Source organism: Nannospalax galili, unplaced genomic scaffold (genome assembly GCF_000622305.1).
Source record: "Nannospalax galili isolate Female #2095 unplaced genomic scaffold, S.galili_v1.0 scaffold1115, whole genome shotgun sequence".
Taxonomy (NCBI): domain Eukaryota; kingdom Metazoa; phylum Chordata; class Mammalia; order Rodentia; family Spalacidae; genus Nannospalax; species Nannospalax galili.
Window position 1 is genome coordinate 449,795 of NW_008336107.1, and position 7,067 is coordinate 456,861.

Consider the following 7,067-nt stretch of genomic DNA (forward strand, 5'->3'; position numbering starts at 1 on the left):
CATCCATTTACCTGCAAACTTCATGATTTCATCTTTCTTTACTTAGGTTGCTTCCATCTCTTAGCTATTGTGAAAAGAGCAGCAACAAACATGGATGTACAAGTGTCTCTGCAATAGGATGAGTTCTTTGGGTATATGCCAAGGAGTGGTATAACTGGCTCAAATGGTAGGTTCATTTGTAGTTTTTTAAGAGTTCTCCACACTGCTTTCCATAGGGGTTGAACAAGTTTGCAGCCCCACCAGCAGTGGATGAGTGTTCCCCTATCCCCACATCCTCTTCAACATTTGGTATCATTTGATCTCTTGATCTTAGCCAGTCTGAGTGGGGTAAGATGACTCTAGGGCATCTCTCTAATAGTCCTGTAAGTGTAGCAAGTCACCTGTGCTCTTGTTCTGGGAGGCCAAAAGACCTCATTAGATCAATCTGAACCAGTGTCCAGTCTACAAAGAGGAAACATTTCTTCAATGTTTTCCAGAGATGCCATGGTCAAGGAGAACCTTTGACTTATCCTATCATAATTGGAACTGGTATAAGAAAGGCCAAAGGAGCTCCTCCCAAGCCCATGTGACCCCTGAGAACCAGCTCCTCAGGAGAATCCTCGGGGGAATTGATTTGGATCAGTTCTTAAATTGACTGGCTTTAAATGGTCTGGCTTTTTCCTCTCTGATCCTCAGCCAACCTTAAGAGTGAAAACAAGTTGGTTTATTTGGGCCAACTGCATGGTCTTAAACACCCAACAGGAAAGTATATCTAAAAATTAAAGTGATTGATCAGTCAAGTGCAGTCAAGGGTTTACACTTATATAAGGTGTTATTTAGACAATAATTTCTCACTAATGATTTTTTTTCTTAATAAGAAAAATACTGCTTAGATGTAAGACTTCTAATTTTGACCTAATCAACACTGCAGTGCCTACCTGCAGCCAAGAGAGACAAGCCCAGTTTTTTTTTAATCTAAAAAATAAATGATGGCTACATTTCTTTTCTCTCCCTGTCTAGAAGCCATTTGGGAGGGAACTTACACTGATTCTAGCCACTTCAACAGCTCTCAAAGTGCCTGAAAGCAGATCCTGAGGATATCACTCTCAGTCCAGCCTTGGCAGGCAAAATAAAAACAAAGAAGAACCCCTATAGATAGATGCTTTTGGAAGCCCTCATCAAGAAATTTTATGGACTTTGATTTGGACATTTAAAGTTTGCCTTGTTCTGACTTTTCCTGGTTCCCTGCCCAGAACTTTTAACGTGAACTACTCTTGCCTTTGCTGCTACTTCACAGCTCCCTACCACCGCCACCCCAGTACCAGTCAAGGACTTTTTTCTCTCTATAGCTTCACTTAGTATAACAGTTTCTAGTTCCATCCATTTACCTACAAATTTCATGATTTCATCTTTCTAAAACTCCATCATAGCGGGGGGTCTTTGAGAAAAACCAACTGAAGGGGTGCTCCAACAGCCAAACCCTGCACCCCTCTTCAGCATGGAAGAAGCCAGAGCAGTCAGTGCCCCAGTTCCCTATTGGCAATTAGGATACCCTCAACAGCCGGGGCATGACAAGAATAGGAGGTAGAAATTGGCTAGGCAGTTTAGGGTAAAAAGACCCCAAAAGAATACTATCTAGTTTTTGTCTTGAATAAAAGTCAAGATGTCCTTGGGCCTCTTGGTAGCCTACTCTAAATGAAAGGCCAGGAATGCCGAAAGTATTGGGGGCTCTTATCTAATTCCTAAAGGATTCTAGGGTTACCTCTCCTGAGGGGAGAATGACAGAGTAGCAAAAAGCCCTGTAAGATAAACTGGTCAAGACTATAAAATTCCTAGTCTGTTGTAAGACCAACCATTCCAGTTTCACTGGTGATAGGACCACTCCTAGGATGGCAAGTTCACATTAAGTCTTGCTGAATAGATGGGCGGAATACCTGGTAGGTTAATGAGATGGTGAATTTTTCCTCCCTGGAATTCTGTGTCCTAGTGCAGTGCTTCTGAACCTGGTCACAGAGATGTAGCTCCCTGTAAGTCTTCCCTTTTTTCTGAATTCTTCAGAAAAGTATAATCTCTCCTTTTTTTTCATATCTCTTTTCTAAACATGGTTTCTCTAATGCTTTGGGCTGCCTGAGCATCTTGCACTTAAATTTTCACTCAAGCTTCCTTCTGCCCGCCATGTGGCTGCCAGTCTGCCACATGTCTGACCTCCCTGGTGGCACTAAACCTGCATGGCTTCATGGTCTTTTTCCTTCTCCCCTTCATTCTCCTCAACTGTTGAGATTTACAATTCCTTGCCCTGAGGATTTTTCTTAAAATTCTAATAAAATAGTTCTAAAGATTCCATTTGGATCAATACTTAAATTCTTTTATGAATGAGAGTAAGAACCCTCTAGGGGATGCTCTTTTCCCCTATATCACTTTGTCTAACACTTGGGCTTCCCCAACATTTTGGGCTTCCTTACTCCTTCTCTATAGCTTCTCTCCCCACCATGTGTCTGCTGGTGTGCCATGTGTCTCACCTCAAAACTGGCTTTAAATGGTCTGGATTTTTCCTCTCCTCCATTCTCCTCTTCCAGACAGCTTCTCTGAGGGTTTTTCTTTTAAACTCTAATAAAGTTGTCATTAAGCATCATAAACAAAAGACAAAGACAAACATCTTAAGAGATAAATATTAAGGACCCAGATTGAAATGGTAATAAACTATTTCCCAGCTAAGAAGAGCCCAGAACCAATAGAATCACTGATGAATTCACTAACCAATTTCTCCAGCTAGTCACCATCTCCCAAGGGTGCCCTAACTTCTAGGAACAACATTGCCTTCTGGGGACCAAGCATCCAAACACCTGAGACAGTGCAGGACATCCTATATCCAACCTATAATGGCTGCCTTTTCCACTTTAATAATAATAAAAGCAATTACTGGCCATGATGAGGTTCACCAGGGAGTCATAAAGCTTCCTGCATCTCTGGACACTGGCATTTGCTAGTTAAGAGTGAAGAAAAGGTGCTTCAATGACCTTTACTATTGGACCCTAAAATTTTGTAATAACTTTGTCTTTTACATACCTCCTCATCTTTTCTCTCATGGTATTCAATTCCCTTTTCTTTAAACTCAGATTGATGTGTGTGAAAAGGATGGAAGGCCCTCACTAAAACTGATGCTGGTACACCATCATCTGCTGCCCAAGACACTCCATGGAGTATTTTGTCTCATAAGAAACATAGCCATGGGGGCATTTAATGCCAAAGAGGACATTTAAGCACTTTGAAGTTCTGGGGAAAGTTATAGAACAAGTGACTATGATCAAATGTCATTATACATGTGTGGAAAAGACAGTGAAATTCCTGGGTATTTCTGTTTCTTTTTATTTCATGTGTATGAGTGTATTGCCTGCATTTGTGTAAGTGCACCTCTGTTGTGCAATGCCTGTGGAGATCAGAAGAGGGTGACAGATACCCCTGAAACTCGAATCTCAGAGAGTTGTTCACTGCCGTATGGGTGCCGGAATTGAATGGTGCAGCCATTTCTCTTAACCACTGAGTCATCTCTCCAGCCCCCAAATTCCCATTTTATAGGTCAAATATATTAACAAATTTTTGCAATAAAACAGAGAAAAATGAAAAAAATTATTAATAGAAAAATTGGCATGAAAGAAACTGAATAAGCACAAATCAAAACCAAAAAGTAATCAAAATCAAAACTCACAAACCAAGAATCAGACTCGCTAAATTAAGATTAAACAGATCACCAACATCCAGTTAGACAGCTGTTGATTACCCACTAGATAAAAGTGCCACTACTGTACCAATAGAGGTAGTTTGCTGTGCCGGTCATTAACGTTTCCCAATGGGAGGGAACTCATAGGTCGTACTGTAAATACAGTCAAATACACATGACCGGAGGTGTCATAGATCCTAGGAACAAAACTTTCTGTTATTGTCCTAGTTTGTTCTTCATTGCTGTGACAAAATACTCTGACCACTACCAACTTGGGGAGGAAAGGGTTTATTTATCTTACATCTCCCGGGTCACAGTTCATCAGGGAGCCCAAGGTAGGAACTCAGGGCAGGAACCTGGAGGCAGGAGCTGGAGCACAGGGCATGGAGGAACTCTGCTTACTGGTTTGCTCCCCTGGCCCCTGCTCAGCCTGCTCTCTTATCGAATACAGGCCCACCTGCCCAGAGGTGGCACCACCCACAGTGGGCTGGGCACTTTGCTGTGCCGGTCATTGACCTTCCCCAGTGGGAGGGAACTCATGGGTTGTACTGTAAATATAGTCAAATACACATGACTGGAGGTGTCCTAGATCCTAGGGATGAAACCTTTTCTGTCATCTCTTGACAAATGAAATTTCTTAACTGTATACTAAATATGGATCCTTACATTTACAAACAAGTATACTGTACACCACTCATGAAAGAAGCTTCTTTATGCAACAGATGGAGGCTATTAGAGTTTCACAACTGGTCAGACACAGAGAATCTGTGTCTGAGGAATGCTCAGCCCTAAGTGACACATCCACAGTTGAACCTCTACACCTAAGACTCATGGAACATAGCAGAACACGGGGTAGAGAGATATTAGTGCATCGCTCAACTCTCACCAGTGAAGCCTCCTTATACAACAGAGTGGGATGCACATAGTGGCCACAACTGGCCAAGTTTTAGGGAATAAGAGACTGCAGAATGTGTGTCCCTGGATAGGACTCATATATTAAACCTCACCCACAAATGGCTCAGGGACAATTGCACAAGAAGTGGGGGAGGGGAGGTGTTGTAAGAGACAGAGTTGATGGTGTGTGAACATAAGAAACGGATTTCACGCCACTGGAAACTTGCTCATATGAACTTGCGACAATGGAGACAGCATGCACAAGACCCATGCAAACTCAGACAAAACCCAGCATAGACCTGGGGAAATGGGCATCAGGCCCCATCCCTAAACTAGAAACTATTGGTAACTGATTTCTGCTGGGTGAGGGAGTATAGATCTGTAAGATCTCTAGATAAGACTGACTAGACTCCAGTGGATGAACTTGTACCAAAGGACATCTGGGTAAAAATGCTTGACTGGATAGGACTTAACATACATGGCAGAATACATGAAATGGGGGGTTGCTATGGGGGTGGCATGGATAGGGATCTGGTCAAATTTGATTCCAAACTATTATATGAAATGCACAAAAATTAAATAATTAAATCAAGTTCTGGCAGGCAACTGTAAAAACATGATCACCAATATCCCATTCCAAACAATCACCAATATCTGATTTCAAGAGGTCAACAATATCTAATGTCAAAGTCCAACTGCTTTCCATCTAACCAACAGCTTTACTGCAGTACAAGGACAAAACTCAGCCCAAGACAGTGCTTTATATAGGCAGGCTTACCTTATAATGCCTCCTTGTGAGGTTTGAGAAACTGACCAATCCCAGTGGGCTCAACTCAAAGTGTGTTTACTTTCTTTTAAAACATTTTTATTTTACATGTATGAGTGTATTGTTTGCATGCATGTATTGCACCCATGTTGTTCTTATGGGGTGATTGTATCTGTTTAGATATTTTAAATTAAGAGAACTTCTGAATGTGATAGAGTCTAGAGTTGACTGTATTTGGAGAATGTGAGATACTATGCTTGCAGCCTTGGAATTAGGTTAGGTAGTTACAATTTGGATCTTGAAATATTTTACCTGTGTGATTTTTTTCCCCTTGAAATTTGTGATTTTTGAGTTTTTCACGTAATTTGGGAGAAATAAATGCATTTTGGCAAGAAATAAGTGCATATGGACAATGTTAAGAAAATTGTATATATTTCTGTGGTTGCACAAATGTGTGGGTATTGTTGGGAAATGAAGGTGCATTGTTGGTGTATTTAAAACATTGTAGATGGATGATTTTTCTATGTATATTTTGGCATGTAACAGCAGATACATGACCAAATGGGGCTAGTAGACTGAACATGTGTGTCTATGGTATGGAGTTCATATAAGTCTATTTGGAAGATGGAGGAGTTACTGCTTTGTGAATATTTGCCATGTGTAATTTCTGCAGTTGTTATGAGTTTGTATTTGAGGGCATATTTTCATAATTTTTAGTATTCTGTGTGATTATATAGATGTTTGATGCCTGTGTGTTAAGGTGTATGGAGTTTGTATTTTCTTGTAGGATTTATAGATTTGTATTTTTTTTTTTGCATGTATGGTTAAATATTTGTGTACCGAATATTCAGGTTATAGTATATTTACTAAATGGATATGGAAGTTTTGATAACTATTTTTGGTGTTTTTCTATGTTGTAAGTAGGGCATAATTATTATATGTGGGAAATAAGTATGCAAGTATTTGATGGAGAAGAAAGAGCATTCGTTTGCAAAACCAAGTTTGGAATTACATTTCATTATTAGAACTTTAGCCTATGGTAATTGGTTAGAATCTGAAGATTTTGAAAGGGGATTTTTTTTTCTAGCCATAACTTTAGATTTTTAGGTGGTTTTTATTTTTATTTAAAATGTTATGCTGGAGATATTCTCTGTGTGTTGTGCAATTAAACTGTATATACGTCTGTGAATACATGAAATACATAAATTTCTTCATAGAAAATGAGGTCAAGCCATACTATCCATGCACTAGGTTTAGCAAATGATGGTGTGTTCCTAGGTGTGCATTGGTATGATTGGGGAATGTGGTGGGGAATTTGTGTTCTGCAGGTATGAAACGTGGTATATTGTGTTACAGAAGAATGTATTCAAGTATCAGAAATGTCTATATATTTGAGCTAGATGTGTATAAGATATAGATATTGGTCAGTTTAACAATATTCTCTGGCTTTTGGGACCCGAGTTCTTTACTGGAACACACATCGTAGTCAATATCAGAGGCCCCTGGAAATCCTGCCTAGGTCCTGAATCTGCAGATTTCCTTGAAACATGTTAGTTCACAACTGCTGATACTGAGGACCTGCCAGATGTACAACAGACCCAGCCACGTTGAAATCCGTAAGCCAATACCACACAAATGTTGAAGGAACATCTGTCTACCTGTTTAAGATTCAGATAAATTTTGGCATATGGATGAAAAAATGTCCCGGGT